Source organism: Phyllostomus hastatus, unplaced genomic scaffold (genome assembly GCF_019186645.2).
Source record: "Phyllostomus hastatus isolate PE091 unplaced genomic scaffold, TTU_PhHast_1.1 phas_contig_40, whole genome shotgun sequence".
NCBI lineage: Eukaryota > Metazoa > Chordata > Mammalia > Chiroptera > Phyllostomidae > Phyllostomus > Phyllostomus hastatus.
This window is the reverse complement of record NW_025333872.1, coordinates 82050809-82074970: the sequence shown is the minus strand read 5'-3', so window position 1 is coordinate 82074970 and position 24162 is coordinate 82050809.

The window sequence follows — 24162 nt, the reverse complement described above, 5'->3', positions numbered from 1 at the left end:
AAAGTGTTTTTTGATAGATAATTGGATAAAGAAGGTGTAATACATATGTCTAGTACAATACTACTCAGCCATAAGGAGATGAATTGCTGTCATTTGTGACAGCATGAATGGACCTTGAGAACATCATACTAAACAAAATAAGCCAGTCAGAAAAGGCTAAGAGCCTTATGATTTCACTTAGCGTGTATAGCAGGGGTGTCAACCTCATTTTCACCAGGGGCCACATCAGCCTTATAAGGGCTGAATGTAATTTTAGGACCATATAAATATAAATACTCTTTAACTAGGGGCAAGGAGCCCGGCGCTGCCACTGGGTAGAAACAAGGTGCCGGGCCAGATAAAACAAGGTGGAGGACTGGATTCAGACTGTGGGCCTTGTGTTTGCCACCTGTGAATTATATGGGATATAAAACTGAAACTCACAGATGCAGACAACAGTATGGTGATTACCAAAGGGAAGGGGTGGGCAAGAGGCAGTAAACTGTAAAGGGGACCAGATACATATGCGGACAGAAGATGATCTGACTTTGGGTGGTGGGCACTCAAGGCAATATGCAGATCAGCTATCATAGACATGTACACTTGAATCTTATGTGATCTAATTAACTAGTGTCATCCTGATAAATTTAATAACATGATAAATAATGTCTCTTTAGATTTTCTATGTCCATTTTCAAGCATAGAAAATCATGTTTTTCTAGACATCTCTGCATCTCATCTAAATCTTATAATTTTACGTAAATATATGCAGACTTGCTTTTCACATCTGTTGGATTTGTAACGATATGCATTCTTATTCTAGTTGTTGGTATTTTCATTCATTTATCTTGATCAGTATTGCCATAAGTCTGTAATTTTAAAAGGATTTCCTTAAACCAAATTTGATCGCTTTTCATTTCATCAGTGTGTTTTTTTTCCTTCCTTTATATTGAATATTTGTTCTATGTCCTCTAAATTCATATATTGAAACCTAATCCTAAATGTGACGAGGCTTTGGGAGATGATTATGACATGAGCGTGGAGTCCTCATGACTGGGTTTGGTGCCTTTACAAAAGAGATCCCAGACCCTCCCCCCCACCCCCCCCCAGTGGAGAACACAATGGAAAGGCCGTGTCTATGAGCCAGGAAGCAGACACTGAATCTGCCCACACTTAATCTTGGGCTCCCCAACATTTAGGTCCATAAGAAATCCATATCTGTTGTTTATAAGCCATTTCAACATATCATATAGTTTTACAGTGGCCCAAATGTACTAAGGTATTCATTGAGAGATGTGTAATAAATATCCCAACATAATTATAGATTTGTCTGTTTAACCATTATGTTCTGAGGTACATATAAATTTAGAATTGTTTAATCTGATTTGTGAATGAGCTATTGTGCTAAATGTCTTTCTATATCACTTTTGACTTACAGTTATTGTGTTTGATATTAATATGCCTTCGTCTAGATTTGTATTTATGTTTTTGTTTACCTTAAACATTATGAGCTCAAGTGGAAAGACCTGTAGAAGGAGGGGCTCAAGCTTACTTCTCTTTGTATCTTCGTTCCTGAGATCTTAGCACATTTCTATGCCTAGCCTTTATTGATAGCTCTTACCTCAATTCTGATTATTTAGTCATTTGAGATGTCCAGAATTTTTCTGGCTCTGTGGCTCTTGGCGCTGGCCTTCTAGAGCGTATTTGCTGAAGGATCAGCACATTTGCTTGGAAAAGAATCAGTTGTAAAATGTCAGCTCACCTCTCTGTGATTCCCTTATCTCTGGAATCTTGAAACTGCAAGATTTGTGAAATCCATCATTCCTTTTATGGCTTTTACTTTTTAAATTAGATTTTCTTATTGCTCCTGTTTGACACATTTTTAGTGCAATTAATTCCATGGTGGTCAGAAGAAGTATTGGAGGAATCACTTAGAAATATATACATAACATTAGTCTTCTGCTCAAAACAGTCACCCCACACTCCAGTTAAAGCCAATGTCATTAGTCAGGCAGAGTCCCTGTGTTCTGACTGCTCAGACCCAATATTCTAGCACTCATCTCCTACTTCAGTCTTCACTGTGCTTCGACCATTTTGAATTCTTCCCTACTCCTTGATATTCAAAGATCAGCACCTGCTGTTTGCGTTTCCTGGAATGTTCTTCCTGAATGTTTGCATGACTCATTCCTTCTCAATATTTAATTTTCAACTCTAAGACCTGCTCCATCAACCCATATCCTCCTGATGCTATTTGTCTTCATTGCCTTAATCCTCCCATCATAATAGGTAGTTATTTGTATTTATTCAGGGCTCATCCCTCCCCAGCACATTACATACACTCCATAAAAACAGGGACCTTGTTTACTTTGGTCACTGCTCCATATCCAACATTTGCAACTTTTCCTGGTAGTATATACAAGTTATTTAAAAACATTTGTATTTTGTGAACCTGTGCTTTTACCTTCCTTTGCACAGATTTGCCCAGAAAATTTTACTTTCTCCCTAAGCAGGCAAGAATATTATGAGGAAATTATGGAATCTTTATATCAAAAAAAGGAAAATAAATACAGAGCACATAAGAACAAAAATAACAACCCCAAAACTAATAACCAACAAACCAAACTTTAGAAGTTCTTTATAGACACCTCAATTAAATTGTGAGTTCCTGAACAAAATGGTCTCAGGACATGTGACAGACACTGTCAATCACAGTAGGTGATAGTTTGAACTCTGGAGAGAAGAAAAAAGAGTTTTAAAAGTGACACACTGTTTGAGGCATAAAACAGAACTTCACAGAAAATACATACCATTGTGAAGTAGCTGCCAGAGGTATTTAATAAATAATAATAAAATAAGTAATATTGCATAGCACTTTCAGGGTATATAAAACAAAGACATCTTTTGGGAATATTTTAAATAAATATGTTCAGCATGGAACGTAGAAGATAGTGAGTTAAGTGTTAAACAGAAGGTGCACATGCAGAAAGACTGAATTCAGAGTGCTCTTTTCTGAAGATTTTTTTACAGGAGAAACAGTGGTGAAATTGCCTTTCTGGAGAACTGAAGGGAAGAAGTCCATGGAGAGGTTTTACTAGAATGGTATATAGATACGGGTTATGGACTGCTGCGCATCCCTAAAAGAGTCATTATTTGAAGTACTAAGCCTTAGTATCTCAGTATGATTTCATTTTGAGAAGGGTCTTTGAACAGCTAATTAAGGTTAAAGTAGGTAGTCAAGGTGGGTCTTTCACCCATACAACTGATACGCTTATAAGAAGAGCGTATTTGAACAGAAGACGTGAACAGAGGGAAGACCATCTAAAGACATGGGAGAAGATGGTTATACACAAGCCAAGGGAAAGGGCCCTCAGCAGAAAGCAACCCTGCTGACACCTTGATCTTGGACTCCTAGCCCCCAGAACCAAGAGAAAATACATTTCTTTTATGTAAGCCAATAGAAATGGATGAAGATGTTCATTAAATGTTATCACAACAGTTTTTTTTAACAAATATATTTTATAGCCATACCGATACACAGACAAACTTCAGATTCTACTTTTAATCTTCAACATCTCACACTAATTCCCAATACTCTAAAATGTACTTACTCCTCAGGGAGTTTGGACTCTAGACTCCCTATCACTTACATAGATGAACCAACAGGGGGATCTTTCGACGAAGAATGTGGACGAGAGTCATAAAATAATAACTACGTAGAAAAAACAGCATGAAAAATTACAGAAAGGAAATACCATAGTTTTGTGTTTTGTGAGAAGAGGGTCAAAGAAAATTTGAGGATCTGAATATTTGGATCAGCCTAGACTATTGCATCAGGCCAGTGCTGTATTCACCAGAACCTGCATTCTCAGCCATGAAATAAACTCCAGCTGGAGAGACAACTTGGGAGATGTATACAGTTGTTCAAATATGTGCAGGTTAATCACATGTCTAGTTCTGGACCATATCGTGATATTATTTTTTGGCATGTGAATTATTCAGGAATATTTTGTTACTGTTTGAGAGCTCCTATGTTCCCTGTCTTATTATAAAGCACTAAATGCAAAACTAAGATGTTTTCTTTCCTTTTTTATTTACTTTCCGTGCTGCTAATTTATATTTACTAATCCATTAACTAGACAGATGTGCCATTGGTCTCTTAATAATTACTTTTGCAGGAAAAAAAAACATTGTTTGCGGAAATGTTTGAAAAATATTTTCCTTTTAATTAATAGCAATTTGCATCAGTCAGAAATTCTTAGTTCAAAGTTCCCTAACTTCACTTCTGTTTTCCTTCTGTTACTTGTAGAACTGTGACCTCCTGTCTTTTGCTGGCAATGATAGTTAGATTTCAGAGTGCACCAGAGGGTATTTGAATTCCCTGCAGGCAGTGAATCTCTAGCTATTGATGTGTGTGTGTCATTTCACAAGACGCTCAGGCACAGCGATGGAACAATCTAGCTGCAGATTACCATGTCCTAAAAAAACCTCCCATTCTGATTAATCAAAACAAGTCAATTCATTAAATCTGTTTATTTTGCATTAGAGATAGCCTATAGTTAAACATATATATTACATTTTGAAAATCAACCAAGTATTTAGTTGATTCCAGTAGCACTTGGAATGGGAGACTCATATGTAGAAGAATATTGAATTAAAGGGACAACCCCCCCCCCCCAAGCATCTGAGTACAAACATTGAAAAATGGTGCAAAATGAAGAAAACAGTGGTGGGGGTGCATAAAACAGACACTTGAGAAATTTTTCAAGCATGATTCTTTGTCTCCTTGAACTTCGTTTTAAAGGTTGCTTAGCAACAGTGGCAGTAACAGCTGGGACACCCTTGATCTTGTTGTGTAAACTATTAAAAATAGGTGATGGAAAGTGGCACCATGGAAACAATGACTATACTGAAGCAGGTGTCTGCAATGCTGCTTCTCAGTTTCACATTGAAGGTGTAAATTACACAAAGAAAGAGATAAAATATCTTTCATTATCTTGGACCTCGATAACAGATATTTCTTTTTTATATTTTTCTTGTGATTTCCCCGGCATGTTGGTTCAATACATGTTGATATTGTAACTGATTATTTGAAATTGTATTTTGATTTCTAAATTCATTTCAAAATGAATTGATTTCTAAAATCATTTAAAAATGATTTCTTTATAACCAAGTTCTCATGGAATCCACTTAAACACAGATCAATGCAGAGTGCTAAATAATTGTCATCGTGCGTGCAGTTTTTCAGGTTTCTCATTTACTGACATTAATTTTCAAAAGCCGATCATCTTGTACTGGTTTAGTTTGGATTAATAGGAGTCACCCTCACATAATCCTTGGATCTTATTTTATAATTAAATCTGTTTAATAATAGCAGTACAAAAATTACTCTGATTAGCTACTTCTCATGGACTGACTCTCGTAGCCTGCAAAGCCAACAGTAAGCTGTGCCTCCATTTCTACTTCCAGATAACTTTGTAGGATGCTGCAGTGATGACCTGGAGTGTGTGTGTAAACCTCGGTCTCCGTCAAAGCAGAGGGGGCACCTTCGAAGGTGTCCCCTAAATCAAGCTTTTCCTGCCTTTCCAGTGAATTTGTTTTTCCAGCTATTCAATTGCAGCACCATTGAAAGAGGATTAAATATTAAGAAAGTTTGTATTTAGAGCATTTAAATGAAATCTTTTAATAACTGGAATGGTCTAAAATACCATTTCTACTCTTATTTCATAGATGGGAAACTGCAGGCCAAAGGATATTACTCTTCACTATGGATAGAGACTATAATTTGTAAGGTAATGCATGCATATTTAATTAGTGATAAAGCTGAATTTTGAACCAGAGCTCTTTGCACGGTATTATTATGCTAAATTTAGTCCATTATAGCAAATATTTTGGAACCTGGGAATATTTGACTGTTATTGAATAATACTTCAGTGATAATAAGTTTCATGGGGATTTGTGCTTATTTTAATTTTGTAAATTCATGCAATAAATCTATCCCTTCATAAGACTCATTGAGCCAAAAGGGAAAAGAACTTATGGACATGAACAATAGTGTGGTGACTGAGCAGGGAAAGAGAGTTTAAGGAAGCGAAATGGCAATGGAAAAATATGATAAAAGACTTAAAAACTCATAGAAACAAACACAAGACATAAATAAAGAATATGAAGAAAATTTTATCCTAGTTCAAATATAGGAGAATCCATTGGCACTGCCAAAAGATGTAAAGCAGTGAGTGTTACTGAACCTTCTGGTCTTCTGAACTCCACAATTGTAATTGGACAGAAAGTTTGGATTCTGTAGAACAGGCATGTCAAACTCATGTTCACTGGGGGCCACATCGGCCTTGTGGTTGCCTTCAAAGGGCCGAATGTAAATTTAGGACTGTAGAAATGTAACTACTCCTTGACAGTTAAGTGAGAGCTTGGTGCTGCAGCTGGGTAGAAACACGGTGCTGGACTGGATAAAATGAAGTGGAGGGCCGGATTCAGCTTGGGGGCCTTGTGTTTGCCACCTGTGCTGTAGAGCAGTGGCAGAAATAATTCTGCTACATGAGATGTGTGTCTGGAGCCAGGCTCTGTGTTTGAAATCAAAGGGTACAGTGGGATTCTTCTCACAGAAAGGAGGCAGAGACCATGGCCTATGACTCTGGTTTATATGATCTACATTGAATGTCCACTAAAGAAATAGAATAGAAATAATTGTTTTAGCCAAATTACTGGATGAAATGTTAACATGTAAAATTCAAGTTTTCATGCAGTATAATTGTTATCATTGTAAATTGATATACAGTATATTAATATCATATGATTTTGAGTATAAAGCACAAGGAATATGGAAATTAATATATAACATAATATAGCACAAGTATATTTCAAACACTGTATAGAGAAAATGATCAAACATTACTGAAGATCAATTAAAAACTCCTAAGTAAGTGAAGAGAAAATATAGTTTTTATATGAAGTAAGACTAAGCATTATGAAGATATCCATTCCCCTCTTCCCCTGCCAATAGTTGTAAATTAAATGGAATTCCATTAACCTCTCAATAGAATTTTTTCCTGTGACTGGACAAGCTGACATTACTAAATCATGTGGAAGAGTAAATAATCACTAACTGCCAAGATAATTTTGCAAAAGGACCAGTGGGTTTAATGGCCCTGCTCCACCCAGTATCAGGGGAATTCTGGTTTGGCTCTTTCTTCCTAAGAAGTGCACTATCAGAAAAGTTATTTGATCAGATAAAACATTTCTCAAATTAATTGATTTGAAAATATTCACCAAACTCATAATTATATTTGAAATTATTCATTGGATTTATCAGGGGAGGTAAATTTAACTACTGAGAAGCCAGGCTGTCTTGGCAGAATTTAAGATAGCTGTCTGTTCTACTGCTGCATACTCTTATCACATTTAAAGGAAAATTCCAAATAGTATTGTTTCCTGGGGCTAATTTTAAACCTTGCATTATTTGGAAGAGAAATTTAACAGAGCGACAACAATTCATCCCCCCTGAACTGTTTTGGAAAATGGTGGCTGTTATCCTGCCCTACTTGTGCAGGTGTTTCAGAAGAAACACATTTTTTCCTGTGCTGCTAATTTCAAAAGTAGCAGTCCTGTTTGCTTGTGTAATTTTAAAGGGCAATGCAACTGTTGCTTCTGTACTCACATAGGCAGAATCCCTACTGTTCAAGTTACCTCAGGAAATGAGGTTGGAATCCTTTCTGATTAACCCTCTATGAGCCTCACATCTCTTTGATATTTAAGTATAAATATTAGTATAAACATAACAATATTAATGATATTAAGTGATATGAGTATAAATATACTAATGGTATGTTTCTATTTGTAAGCTATCTAATTCTTCTTAGTTAAGTTTATTTCTCTTCTAAAAGTGTAATATTCATAGGACTATGTTCCAGTAGGCAAAACATCTAATTAAAGCAAAACCTAAAGGAAAGCAACTATGTCCTTTAATATTATGAGTGTTTTTAAAATATCAGTGGCTCCTATGATTATCCACACATCCAAGTTGAAAATTTTCTTAGCTTTTAAATCCTGCCAAATTGCTTAATTAAATGCTCAAAAAAATTTCGAATGTATCTAGAGCACCACAGAGCAGACCAGCTCGGACTGGCATAGACCAGAGTCGAGCAGAGCAGAGTACATCACTGAGATCAGAGCAGAGCTGTTAGCAGGGCAGGGGCTTGGCCCCAGGCCTGCCTCACAGCCGTGCTGTTTTCACAACGTGCTGTATCACAACTGAGCTGTTTTGCACTGAAGAAAATTTCCTTCTTCACCCCCCGACTGGGAATTCCTGTTGGTGTTTAATCAGTGTCAACGGCAGACCATGGTTGACAGACAAGCTGACCCTTGAACAATACGGGTTCGAACTGCATGAGTCCACTTACATGTGAATTTTTTTCAATAAATCCCTGTCCTGTTATTTTGATCTGGGTCTGGGAGTCTGTGGAGGTGGAGGGCCAACTCTGTGTGTGGATCTGCACCACTATATACAGAGGACTTGAGCACCTGTGGATTTTGTTGGCTGTGGGGAGTCCTGGAACCACTTCCCCACAGGTACCAAAGGACAACTTAAGTATGGGGGAGTCAGATTATATAGGGATTTCTGATTGAATGGTGCCCTTAACTTCTGTGTTGTTCAAGGTCAACCGTGTATATTTGTAAAAGGGATACTACAGCAAATATGTTGTGCTTATATCTGATTTAAAAATAAAATTTTACTTGCATGTGCTGTGGTCTGAATATTTGTGTTTTCCCAAAATTATGAATTTGAAATGTAATGCTCAGAGTGACAGTATTCAGACCATAGGGCTTTTGGGAGGTGTTTGGGTCAAGGGTTGAGTCCTCATGAATGGAATTAGTGTCTTTTTAGGAGACCAGAGAAAGCTCCCTTGCCCCCTCAATCATGTTCAGTTACAGCTGGAGACAGTCATTTATGAGCTGAGAAGCAGTCACCAGTCACACACGTGACCAAGTGGGCACTCTGATTTTGGACTCCTCAGTTTTCACAGCTTTGAGAAGTAAATTTCTGTTCTTTGAAGTCACCAGTCTGGGGTGTTTTGTTATAGCAGTTCAAAGAGACTAAGATAAGGATGATTTGAGATTTAGAGAAAAAATTGTAAAAATAGAGTTTTCATATCCCCTTCACTGGGTTTCCCTAATGTTAACTTCTTAGATAATAGTCATGCATTTGTTGAAATTAAGAAAGCAACTGTTACATTACATAACAATACTGTTACATAACAATACATTACTGTTAACTAAACTACAGACTTTATTTAATATTTCTGTTTTTTTCTCTAAGTGCCTTTTTCTGGTTCAAAGATCCAATCCAGAATATTACATTGCATTCCTCCTCAGTCTCCTTTGATCTGTGACAATTTCTTAGTTTTTTTTTTTTTGTTTGCTTGTTTTTATTTTCATAACTTAGACAGTTTGAAAGAGTATGGTCAAGTATCCTATACAATGTCCCAATTATAGATGATTTTATCTTAATGATTTTGTCAGTTCTTTTAATTTTCTGTAGTCTCTTTCATTGTCTTTCTTGTATCTTAATAATAATCTATAATAAAAACATATTACCTTAGCAACCATAATATTGGCCAGATAACCTTATACCACATATCACACTCTCATAGCTGGTCTTTGTTCTCTGACTATCCCTGTGGCATCAGGCTGCACACAGAGAGAAGTAAGTGATAGCTTCACAGGACCTCAGCTTCATCTTGCTCATGTTTTGAGAAGGACTTCTATACTTCGGTGCCTAGGGAGCCCGCCAAGCCTGTTCAACCTGTGCACAGAGTCACCTACACTTAGTGAAATGATATAAAACTGTTATCTTCCATGTTTTCAGGCTGAAACTCTTCAAGTGTATTTGGTGTGACTGCTCCATTCTATTCTGTTTGACCCCAACCCATCCCATCCCATCCCATCCCATCCCATCCCATCCCATCCCATCCCATCCCATCCCATCCCAATCCCATCCCATCCCATCCCATCCAGTCCATTTCATTCTATTCCACTCTGTTCCATTCCAGTCTATTCTGCTCTGTTCTAGTGTATTCAGTGAAATGCCTTTATAGGGATCAAGTCCCAGTGGATCAGAGTGGCAACAAGTTCAAAAATATTCTTGGATTGGTTTTTCTTTCTTCTTTGTTTCATAGTTTTCAGTTCCCTCACTTTAGTTCTCTTTTTACAGTCTTTTCTGGGGGGTAGAGGGTAGCGATAATCCAAGCTCAGAATTATTAAAGCAGAATTATTATTAAATTATAAGTGAATGCATCAAACGTTATGTGTAATATCCTTGGCCAGCACTCATGTTACTTAGTATAACATTTACCACATCTTTTTTGTAGGCATGAGAGGATAGACTGAAACAAGAAAAAACAATTATATGATGCTCTTCAATTTATTCCCTTAAAGATCTACTTAGGGGATACTTGAAAGATTAGAAATTTGACCACTGAAATTAATTAAACACATGAAGTCTCTCGAGCCCATAATATTAGATAAAGTAAAATCAGAAGGAGAAAAATCTCAGTAGATATATTTATCTAAATCTCAGGCTCTAAAATTAATCCACAAGGACAGGAAAGTTGTAGAATAGGAAGGCAAAAATTGGTATTCATTCTTTATTGTGTGTTGTATTTGCACCATGAGACTCTTGGAGGAAATAGAGTCAGAAGAAATTATTCTGTCAAACACAGGCATCCTTGTCTTTTGTAATTGGAAGAACTCAGCAATGGCACAAATAGGGATACATATTGGAACTTAGGTGACTGAAATAAACTTGTGAAGTATTTTATACACAGAAGTAATAAATGAAGGATGGCATTTTCTCCATGATCATCAACTGTAATGACCAACGCCCATTCATTGATAGGAGATACCTTTCATACTCTGTACCAGGCACTGTACTAGACCTTGGGCAGAAAAGAATGAACAAAACACACACATGGTCATTATTATAAACCTATAATCAGCAGGGACATTGTATACTAAACCATCAAGGACTTAAATAACCAGTAATTACAAAATGTGATAGGTGAATTAAAGAAAACATTGACTACAAAAAAAAAGAGAAAAATCTTCATGGATTTATATTTAAATTAGTCAGGAAATACTTGTCCTAGAGTTAAGATTTAACCTGATATGTGAAGAATGGTTGGCTTTTTCAATAAAAAGAAAGATAAGGACTTTTGAGATGAAGGGAAATTTGAGAAGGAACGAGAAATTGTAAAACATTTCTTTTTGTATTGAGTGGTTACTAGAAATACTGTATGATTGCTGAAAAAAGCTGAGCATATTAGAGATTACTGGGATCCTGGGTGTTCAACTGATAACAAATTTTGATCCCTTTGATAAAATGAGGTGATGAATGTTTAGTGAATAAAAAATAGCAAATATATATATATAGTGTATATATATTAAACCCAGTGACTAGAAAAAAGTGAGTTTATACAAAAGATAATAGAACTATTTTATTTAAGAGATAAGTAAGCTTTATAAAGAATTTATAATATTGATTATTTTTTCTGTATAGAAGCTCCACTATAGTTCAGTAGCTTATTCAATATTTATAATATCAATATAATAAATATTCAGCAAAATTAGTGTAAAATATAGCAATTAAAAATAATTAATTTCTATCATTATAAAGCTTTCAGAAAGTGAAGTACTTAGCATTTATATTTCTATTAAGAATATTTATATATTTCTCCATTAAGACACATTTCCCACTGGTATATTTTAGAGAGAGGTGTTTGATTTCCACCAACAGTAGAGTTATCCATTTGATAATGGTTTTTGTAAGTTTGATAATTAAATATTATTATAAATCATTTTATACCTAACTTGGCTTGTTAATTTTTTCCCCCTGATCTAGAAAGTAAGCTCCAAAATAGTGCTTTCTTTATATTGTTTGTTGTTTTGGTGTAGTATCTTTTTTTATAAACTTTTATAAATATTTGTTGAATAAATTAATGAAAACCATGCATTTTAAAATTTAACATTGATTGAACATTAGGTTTTCACAAAACAGTAGCAAACATAAGTGCACCTGTTAACTTCAGAACAAATTCAATTTCAGAACTCTGTGGGTGAAAAGATTGTACATTTGATTTGAGGAAAGGGTGTTCAATTCCTGTTGCACAGTTAAAAAACTGAAATTTTGATGGCAAGTGTCCCACAAAAGGTCATTCAGCTTTTTCAAAGTATATTTTATTTTCAAAGTATATTGTGCTATTACAGTTGCCCCAGTTTTTCCCTCTTTGTCCCCCTCTGCCCAGTACCTGATCTCCTCCAGTACTCCCCTCTTAGTTCATGTTCACAAGTCTTGCATATAATTTCTTGGCCTTCTCCATTCCCTGTACTGTTCTTAACCTCCCACTGTCTATTTTCTATCTAACAATTATGTTTCTTAATCCTGTACCTTTCCTCCCCTTGTCCTCCTTCCCCCTCCCTGCTAAAACCCTCCAGAGGATTTCCATTTCTATGATTCTGTTCCTGTTCTGGTCGTTTGCTTAATTTGTTTTTGTTTTTGTTTTGTAGGTTCTGTTGTTAATAGTTGTGAATTTGTTGTCATTTTAATGTTCATAGTTTTGATCTTCTTCTTTTTCTTAAATAAGTCCCTTTAGCATTTCGTATAATAGGGGCTTGGTGATGATGAACTCCTTTAGCTTAACTTTATCTGGGAAGCACTTTATTTGCCTTTCCATTCTGTATGATAGCTTTGCTGGATAGAGTAATCTAGGTTGTAGGTCCTTGCATTTGTCATCACTTTGAATACTTCTTGCCAGTCCCTTCTTGTTTGCAAAGTCTTTTTTTGAGAAATCAGGCAACAGTCTTATGGGAACTCCTTTGTAGGTAACTGTCTCATTTTCTATTGTTGTTTTTAAGATTCTCTCTTTATCTTCAAACTTTGTCACTTTAATTACAATGTGTCTCAGTGTGGTCCTCTTTGGGTCCAACATGTTTGGGACTCTCTGTGTTTCCTGGACTTGTATGTCCATTTCCTTCACCAAATTAGGGAAGTTTTCTTTCATTATTTTTTCAAATAAGCTTTTAATTTCTTGCCCTTCCTCTTCTCCTTCTGGCATCCCTCTGATTCAGATGTTGGCACATTTGGAAATGCCCCAGAGTCGTCTTATTCTCTCCTCATTTTTTAAAAAAATTCTTGTTTCTTCATTCTGTTCTGGTTGACTATTTATTTCTTCCTTATGTTCTAATATGTTGATTTGAACCCTGGCTTTCTCCTCTTCACTATTAGTACTTGTGGATTTTTCTTTATTTCACTTAGTGTGGCCCTCATTTCTTCCCTTATGCTTTTACTGTACTCAATGAGTTCTCTGAGCATCCTTACCATCAGTGTTTTAAACTCCCCATTTGATTGGTTGGCTATCTCCATTTTGCTTAGTTCTTTTACTGGGGTTTTGCTCTGTTCTTTCATTTGAGCCATATTTCTTTGTCTCTTCAATTTGGCAGCCTCCCTGTATTTGCTTCTGTGTATTAAATAGAGCTGCTTTGATTCCCTGTCTTGGTGTATGTGTTATGTTGTATAGAGTGGAGCTTCATGTAATCACCAGGGTGGAGAAGCCCACTTCAGTACTTTGTGGCTTTGCACAGGGGGAGGAGTTAGAGAGGGGGCAATGTTGCTCACTGCTGGAGGCTTGTTTGACACTTGCCCTACTTCTAGTCACTTATGAGACTGGTGCCCCTCTTGCTGTTGCCCTGGTAGTGATTCTCAGAGTGGGTTGGTTTGCATATGTTCTCGAAACCCGTGGGCCCTTTAAACGAATTCTCCTGAGAGACCTACAGTTTCTACTACCACTCAACAGGTTTTTACAGCTGGGAGTTATGAGACTTTATTTTCCCTGTGCTGGAAGTATGGGCTATGCAGTCTGGCCTGGGGTTTGCTCCCCAGATATCCCTAATGTGGGACTGCCTGTTCCACCAACTGCCACTGCCACCACCTGGTCACCACTGCCTCACTACTGGAACACCATGTCCTCTCCACCCCAGTTCCCCTTCTGTACCCCTCCTACCCATCTGGATGAATATGTCTTTAAATCCTTGGTTGTTGGACTCCCATACAGTTCAATTTTCCAGCAGCTCTGGGTAGTTTTTGTTTTGAGATTAGTTGTAATCTTTTTTATGGCTGTACAAGAAGATGAAGCATGTCTGCCTATAACTCCATCTTGACTGAAAGTCCAAAGGTCATTCAGCTTCAACTAGTGAATTTGGGAGTAGATGCAGCATTTTCTGTGATACAGTGAGGTTATTTGTACTATGTGATTCATCATCATTCCATGAATTGTTTATGTGGATACCTATGCAAACTGTTTAAGAAAGCTACTGATTGTTTTCATCAAGCAGATTCAAGACTAGTTATACATTTTTTCCTTTTTCCTTTACTCTGCCTTTATTTATGAGATTGCTGCATGTTTCAGTTATAATTATTATAATTATTCTTCAATCTTAAACTATTTTTACTGTTCCCTTGATGACTGTTGCTTAATCAACATGATGAGGCTTGCCAAATAAACTCCTCCTCTTGACATTACAGTTAGGTTCCCAGTGGGGGACAGTGTATTATAGTGGTTAAAATTGCAGGCTCTGGCATCAAACTGTTAGAAACCCATTCCTGGCTTTATTATCTACCAGTTTTGCAACTGTCAGCAAGTAATTTAATCTCCCTGAGCCTCAGGTCTTCACAGGTAAAAGGAAGATAAAAGCATATATAGCTTATATAGTTGTTGTTAGGACTGCATAAGATAATTCCTACTAAGAAATAGAAGAATTTCAGATATATGATGAGCCCTATGTATAATGTTAGGTATCAATTTAATTTAAAAAAAATTATAGGCATTTTTTTCTGTCTGTGTGTAATTCGGATTTTTAAAATATATTCATCAGTAACTTACTAGTAACATCAGTTCTTTTTGTTGTTGTAGTTTTGAACATTCTGATCTATATAAATGTGATATCTGTTTGATAGATCAACTGCATCTAGCTCTTTTTATAACATTTTTTCTACTAAATTATAGAAGCAGTCTCATAATAGACAGTTGATGGTTAGCCTCAGCATCACTGCAGGGTGAGGCAAAAGTAGGTTTGCCGCTATGAGAACATAAAACAGAGTTTATTCTTGTATTATTTTTTAATAATTATTGTATTATTTTCCATATAAACAACTGTAAACATTCTTTTGTCCCACCCTGTATATATGTAATCTGTTAGTTTTAAGAACTAAATTCTGCCCTGGCTGGGGTGGCTCAGTGGACTGAGCAGCAGATTGTGAAGCAGAGGGTCACCAATTCAATTCCCAGTCAGGGCACATGCCTGAGTTGCAAGCCAGGTCCCCAGATGGGGGCGCATGAGAGGCAACCGCACATTGATGTTTCTCTCCTTCTCTTTTTCCCTCCCGTCTCCTCTCTCTAAAAATAAAGAAATAGAATATTTTTAAAAAGGAACTGAATTCTCTAGAACAATAAAGTGATTATAATGTTCAAAAATTGAAATTGAGTGTACTGTAGGCTCTCAAAGCATAATATGGCTCTCTTTTATAGCACTTCATAATACTTGTACATTTCACATTTAGTTGGAGAATTTTTGTCAAATTTTGGACACTCCTAGTACTATAGTCTTCTTGACAGCTCTGTGATGTACTGTTCTTTTTTCTCATTATTATTATTATTGTTGTTTCTCAAGATAGCCAGCACATAGCCTAGTATATATCAGATACTCATTATATAAGTACTGAATAAATGAAAGAATGAATGAATAGATGGATGAATGACTAAATGAATGAATGAATGAATTTACTTATTTGGTAACATTCTTTAATTATACAGACTTTTCTATTTCACCTTACAGAGGTCAACTTGTAGTATGCAAAGTTATATATTCTTAGTAACATATGAGCCATTATGGACTTTTGAAAATTTATTTAACTGTTCTATTGAATGATGTCATTTTAGAATAGATGGATATTTCTTTCATATGTTTATTAGGAAACATGCTTTTATATGCAAATAAGAGAAAAACCACACATTATGGAAATGTATTATTTCATATAACTGGAAGCTCAGATATGCTGATTAGTGGCATGATACAACTAATGCTCATCTCCATTTTTCTGAGTTTTTCATGGCCTGCCCTCCTTGTTACAAGGCTGGTTTTTCTGGTACCAGAATTCTTGATAGCATCTGGAGTAAGATGCACTGTTATTTATGTCCAATACAGAGCACCTTCAAGACTTCCTAACTGTGGGCTAAAATAACTTTCCTCTAGTTTGGGTAGAGTCAGCTTCTCCTAATTCAAATATCTCCCATAGAAGAACAAACATGTGATTCTCTTAGGAAAGATGATTGTGTCCATGACATCAAGAGAAGCAACCCACATGGGCCAGAACAGTAACAGCAGCAGCAGCAGCAGCAACAATGGCAGCAACAGCCGCTACTACTGCTTCTTCTTCTTCTTCTTTTTTTTTTAAGATTTTATTTATTTTTAGAGAGGGAAGGGAAGGAGAGAGAGAAACATCAATGTGCGGTTGCTGGGGGTCATGGCCTGCAACCTAGGCATGTGCCCTGACTGGGAATTGTACCTGCAATGCCTGGTTCACAGCCCGAGCTCAGTCCACTGAGCTACGCCAGCCAGGGCCGCCGCCTTCTTCTTCTTCTTCTTCTTCTTCTTCTTCTTCTTCTTCTTCTTCTTCTTCTTCTTCTTCTTCTTCTTCTTCTTCTTCTTCTTCTTCTTCTTCATCATCATCATCATCAAACTATTGTCCTCATGTAAAGACACTTTTTGGCATTGCTTTTAGATAGAAAGGAAGATGGGAGAGAGACACAGAAACATCAGTGTGAGAGAACAACATCCATTGGTTTCCTCCTGTAAGCTCCCTGACTGGGGATTGAACCCACAACCCTAGGCATGTGCCCTGACCAGAAATTGAATCTGCAACATTCTGGTGCATGGGACAAAGCTCCAGCCAACTAAGCCACATGAGCCAGGACATCATCAAAATATTTAGTTAAGCAGAATGTACAGTGTGCTGAAAGCTATATTAACATTATTCTTTTAGAAATTAGGTCATGTAAAATATTAAAAATAGCATTTAATATTGTTCTAGAGATGCAAAGTAATACAATAAAATGTAAAATAAAAATTAGTTAAGCTACTTAAAAGAGGAGAAAAACATAATCATCAAGTGGAATTAAAACGACAGAGAATTCTGAACATTCTGGGCAATGATCTTCCTCTAATCTTCACACCTTCATTGGAAGGAAGTATAAGGAGGGAAGGACTGTACAGAGGGTCCACGTCTCTACCTGATCCCAGGTTCTTCTGTTTTTTAAGCTGATACTGAGGAGCTACATGCATATGTTTAGTGCACTCAGGGCTTTTGTTCACATCACTCTTCCTAATACTTCACAAATCCATTGTCTGAATTGGGTAGTCTACTGAATTCAATGGGGTCCTCTATTTTAAAGTTTGCCTCTCAGTTGGAGAAATAGAAAATGACCCTTCACATCAGAAACACTGCTTTTGAAGAACTCACATCTCACAAAACCACACTCATATGCACACATAACTATGAAAAAACCATGGGACACACCTGGAGCTAACAACTATCATATTGTATTCTAGAATTCTAAACATTCATTTATTCTCCCGAATAACAGAGATAAGAATCCATGGAAAGGCTTCTTCATATTTCTTGCCCTATGTCTTAGAAACAAATTGCAACTTCATCTAAATGCTACGGAGTTTTGTGGATGGTGCCTCCGGGAATCTTGAATATGGATGCTGACATGAAGTGCAAGGAAAATTTGAACAGCAGAAGTGCTTATGTAAGAAAAAAGATTAATTAACTTTCAAATCTTCTACTCAGCAAATGCAATAGATTCTTGCACAAGGAAGCATCATTTCCAAGTAGTGCTGACCATCCATTTTCCTATTCTATTTTGGTTCCAGTTATGGGCAGAGGGAGTCACAAATTAGCAAATCATTTTCAAATGAGTAAATGATTTCCAGTAATTAATAGATAAGAGCTATTTCACAATATTAAATATTGTATATTACATATACATTTTATATATGGGGTCTACATGAAACACCTGTAAAGCAAGATTATAATTCTTACTATTGGTAATTATATAATTGTTACCTGTGAGAAATGTTAATTTTAACAAATACATAAAATACATTTGAAATAAAATGTCTTTAAACTAAAAATATGTTTCATTAAGTTATTTTGATTTATAATTTTGCTTTCTTACTTGTTTTTCTTCAACCTTAATAGATACTATTTTCATCATTTTTATTGTTATTCTGCTACAGTTGTCCCAATTTTTCCCTCTTTGGCCTCCTCCACCCATCCCACCACCTGCTCCCATAGTCAATTCCCACACTGTTGTCCATGTTTGTGAGTCATTCATACACGTTCTCTTACTAGCCCCTTCCCCTTCTTTCCTTCTTATGAATATTTGTATTTGCAGGCTGATGCTCAATCCATTGAGCCACACATGCCAGGGCTGAATATTTTTAAAAAGGTGTTTTTATGACACATGAAATATAGGTTTAAAGTTTTATATGGTCATACTTACATTTTTATGAAACTATATTAGTCTGCTCAGACAGCTATAACAAAATAATGTGGACTGGGTGGTTTAAAAAACAGAAATAATTTTCTTATAATTCTGGAGGTTGGCAGTTCAAGACAGGATGGCAGCACTGTCTAGTTCTGGTGAGACATCTCTACCCAGCTCGTGAAGGAGCCACTGTCTAGCTGTGTGCTCACACGGTCTTTTCTAAGCAAATGATCATCGAGGAAGAGAGAGATCTCATTCCCACTCTACTAATAGTATCACTAATCACATCAAATTAGGACATCACCTTTCTGACGTCATTCAATCTTAATAAACTCCTGAAAGCCCTATCTCCAAATACAGTCATTGGGGGTTAGAAGGCTTCAACATTAATTTAGCAAGTGGGGACATAATTTAGTCAATAACAAATATTATTTCAATCATTTTGTTGATATTCACAGACCTTGTGTGGAAACCTAGATTAAAACAGCATAAATTATGATTTGTAATGAGGAAAATAAATTTAATGAAATAAATCTATAACAGTGCAAAAATGTATATCTTTTGTTTATTACTCATACAAATACAAGGGTGAGAAAAGTAGTTTTACAGGTGTTCATATAGAAAATAATGCAATAGCTAATAAATCATACAATAATAAACTCTGTTTTGTGTAATCACAACTGTAAACCAGCTTGTGCCTATCAACAGAACACATACCCAGAGAAAAATTATGCTCCCTCATATTTGATAGTCTATCAACTTTTGGTCATAAAACATTTAAAATATTTTATCTTTTTTTCTAATGTTCACATTTCTTACTTCTTTTTTTTAAAATTACATTCTTTTTTTTAAGATGTTATTTATTTATTTTTAGAGAGGAAAGGGAGGGAGAAAGAGAGAGAGAGAGAAACATCAATGTGCGGTTGCTGGGGGCCCTGGCCTGCAACCCAGGCATGTACCCTAACTGGGAATCAAACCTGTGACACTGTGGTTCACAGCCCACGCTCAATCCACTGAGCTCGCCAGTCAGGGCTACTAAATATTTTATCTTAATGAAATTATTTGCAAATATAAAAGGAGAGAAGGCAATTTATTAATAGTTTTTAAATATGATTTAAACCAAGGTACTTATACAATTGATATGAAGCCTTCCAATTGCACTCTTCCCATAAATTGCAAAGTTAGGAGTGGGCCCGATTTTATCTTCTGTCTGTAACAGAGCCCTGGCTAACCCCGAGCATGCTCCCTCCTCTGCTGTTCATCCAGGCTCTCTTCCTCCGGCACTTCAAGTACTATGGCTTCTGAGATAGGATAATTGTGCTCTTTACTATTTTCATGACCACTTTAAAGTTATCCCTTACTCCTCTATATGTCTCAAACAAAAAACCAAACAAACAGAAAAAATCTAACTGCAACAAAATAAGGAAACACCTCATCACCTCATGATACTCATTCAACTGTAGTTTTATTATTCATTTATTACTCTTTTGGAGTTTGGTATAACAAACACCTACTTCACCCTCTCTCCATAAAGATTTTAGAAAATGGTTTCTCTCCATCATTACGTGTAATAATTCTTAAGTATTTAATATTAGTGTAGAAGATCCTACTTACAGTTAGACTTCCCCATTTAAATTACCTCATTTTCCACTCTGCCTCAGACACTCCCTAGTAGTACCCTAGACCTGCAGTTCTTCCACAGTCTTAAATTTAGTGCTGACCACCACATCTTAAATTTTTCATTATTTCTTTCAGTTGTCCAATTGCAATATTTTCCCCATCCTTGTAGGAGTTCTGATTGCCCAATTTAATAACATTTTATTTTTATTCTCACCCACTGATAGTCTTATTTCTTACCTACCTTCCATTGCTTTATTTTATCTTAGCTAAAAATCAGCACCTTATATATGCTTTCAATTGTTTACGCCTCCTTCTCCTTGTCACATATGCCCAGTAAATGCAACCCTATTCAAACTGAACTCCACACACACAGGAGCAGCCAAGAAGTGGAGTGTGGCTAGAGAAAATCACAACTTCATGTTGGTTTGTGTGAAGTTAAATTATGACCACAAGCATTAAGCAGATTCTTAGTGCTCACAAAACACTGTGGTTCCCTGGTCAATCCACGAGCCACTGCCATTGATGACTCTGCCATTCACTCTCTTTTTCCTCAAACCTCCAACTCCATGTCTCTTTGTATGAGCATCAACTGATAATCTCTCTCCTTAATTCACTGATAGCAAATTCTTCTACACTCTACATTTTTCTCCTATCCACTCCCACACTTCACCATATCAACAAATATTCATCTGTATTCACACACACTTCTTACCCTTCTTTTTCTTGCAGGGAATTAAGATAAACTTCTCCATTTGTACAGATGATTCTATCCTTTTCTGCTTACTCATTTCTGAAGTTATTTCTTCTTTTCCACAAACCAACATTTTTTTACTCTCTACTAAGTCATTTCTATCACCATATAAAACATGTATTTCTTATTTTAAATATGTCCTTGAACTCACATCTACTTCCAGGGACCACTTCCTGTTTTTGTTACATATTAGAGCAAAAATTTTTGAACAGACTGCATAATATTATCAGTTTCCCTGATGTAACTGGAACCCAATAGATAAGAATCTCAGTAGGTTTTAAGAAGGTTGTACTGTCAAACAAACTATACCTGTGAAGCATAGAAACCTTTAACACTTTTAGAATTATAAAGACCTCTAGGATCCCTACCTAATGAACAAAAATAGGTTTAAAAAGTTGCTAAGTCCCTAAGGAATGTTTATTCTCATATCTGTTGTAGATATGTTCAATATGAAAATAATGGATAAAAGAATCTTTCAGAGAATAAAACAATGGCTGTACAGGGAATTCAACCAGGGAATCCCTCCCAAGGAGAAAATATGAACCACTCTCAAGGGATGTCCCCCACACTTAGGGTAGAGGACTTTCCAAAATTTTCCCATAGGTATCAGAATTGGTACATGCCAGTGTCTACCGCATCTATTTTTTAAACATAGAAGACTCTTGTGAGAATTTAGGGGCAGTTACCTTTATTTATTTACTAATTATTTTATTTACTTAATAAATATATTTATTTCATTTCATCACAGATTACACAGGATTGATGTACTTGGACCTGCCTCCATGATTGAAGAGAATGTTGAGGTTTGCACAACTGAGGAAGATAAGAATAATCTCGTCTGAGTCACAGCAAGTGCAGTCAGTGAGCATGTGGACCCAGAAATGCAGACGCTGGTCATCATGGCTGTTTACCAAACATTTCTGGTGCTCCTGCTGTGGAGTTACACCTCCCTGCCTGGTTGAAACTCTTTGTAATTGCGTATGCTACTTTGATCAATGCAAGGTGAGAAAAAGCGATCTTAAATGCTGGTGTGCAATTCATCATATTCCCTTTACCTTAAGCAAAACACTGTAGATGCAAGTATAAGGCAGAGACTTCATTAATGTCGGCTCCGGCTCCAGAGTCACTGGAGTTAGCAGAGTTCCTTTTTAACCATTCTTGGATGTGTAGAGCAAAGGAGTACTTTTGTTTTCTTAAGCCACTGAGATTCTGGGGCTGTTTCTTACCACAGCACAGCTTAGCCCATCCTAATAAAATATTACTAAATTAATTATTCAAGAAATACTCAGTGATGGGTCTGTTCAATATCTATTAGTCCTGAGTTCATATAATTTTTTATGTGCTGATGGCTTTTTATAAAATACTTTATTTATTTATTTTTAGAGAGAAGGGAGGGAAGGAGAAAAAGAGGGAGAGAAGCATCTGTGCGTGGTTGCCTCTCTCACACCCACTATGGGGAACCTGGTCCACAACACAGGCCTGTGCCCTGACTAGGAATCAAACCTGCAACCCTTTAGTTTGCAGGCCAGTGCTCAGTCCACTGAGCCATACCAGCCAGGACTGGTTGCTATAAAGAAAGAATGAGGAAATAGAGAGAACTATACGACAAATAAATTCATAATTAAAGAAAATATATCACTGGCAGTTACATATCAATCAAAAGCTAAGATTTAGCCTTGGTCTTAATGCAATAGTCCTGGAAAACACACTTGATTTGAGGCAGCTGATTTGTTAAATATATTTTCATGAACTGTGTATTTACACCCTGGAGTGTGATACCATTCTACAAAATACTATTCTTCCATCTTAAATGTTCTTGGTACTCTGAGAAAATACATTTCTTCACAATTGTATTAATTTAGTACTATTCAAAAAAAGGCGTTCTATAACGAATCTAACTGAAAATATGAGTATATGGTATATATTTGTGATTTACTTTGTGGCATATATTTGCTCTCTTATATAAAGAAGTATTTTGTTTATAAATCTAGAGAAATTTGGCTCATTAGAGGCACACTCAGCATAACACAGCATGAAAATATTTTTTCATTAGTTCTACTTTTCACCTTTATAAAGTCTTAGAGTGCCCTTAGAACAGCCCATTTACAATGATGATCAATATATAATGCAGCATATTCCTATGTAACATTGTCATAGCGATAGGAATTTGGCTTATGCATCTACCAGTCATGCAGCTTATCTGCTATGCTTCACTTGCAAAAACATTTAGAATTATTTCCTTATATATTACCTCCCAGCATTGATGGATTAAATAGCTAAGCATAATTAATGTAGCCCTTTAAGCAAATGTGTATGTATCTGTTCTGCCATCTTTCATTTCGCTAAAAGAAATATGGAAGAATTGTTAAAAGAGGGGAAGGACAGATAAATTCTGGCATAAGAAATTAAAGTTTATCTTTGAGATATTTTGAAAAATAGTGGCAGAATTTTTCTTAACAATAAAAGGCAAAGAGTATAAATCATGATCAGAAGGCTGATTTTAGTCTCAACTTATGGATGCTAAACATTAACACATACAACTAAATTTATGATTTATAAAAACAGTCTAATTTCCATGCCTATTCTCTAGTTCAAATAAATATTGAACAGGGAGGTGGTTTTAAATATGTTCTTGGGAAGAACATGTATTTCAGGTTGAACTTTTATGTATAAGTAAATATTTAGCTCTTTCATGCATGCATTCTGCTTACCCCCTTTCCTAGTTTTGTTTTGTTGTATTATTAAGCATAAACCTGTTGTGAGGGCAGGTGAGACACTGTAACTGAAAAGTACCAGCGGGGAGGAGGAGGGTAAAGAAAGGGCAGGTCAATGCTATTAAAATTAAGAGGCTTAAGTGCCTATATTTCAGCCTGTTAGTGCTTTAGACACATAGTGCTGTCCTTTAAAAGTTATTTTTCCTTAGGTTTTGTCAATATTTGTGGTAGATTTTGTTTGAGTATCTCTGCAAATATCAATTTCACTCAGTCTTTTTTTAAAATCAGTCTCACTTGTTTTTCAAGATTAATTGCATAGTTATTTCTTTGCTAGAAGCAGAGCAGGTGCAGTTCAGAAAAAAACAACATTTATTTTTTAACTTTTTTAAAGACTTAATTTATTTTTTTTAAGGAAAGGGGAAAGAGAGAGAGAAACATCTATGTGTGGTTGCCTCTTACACACCCCCTACTGGAGACCTGGCCT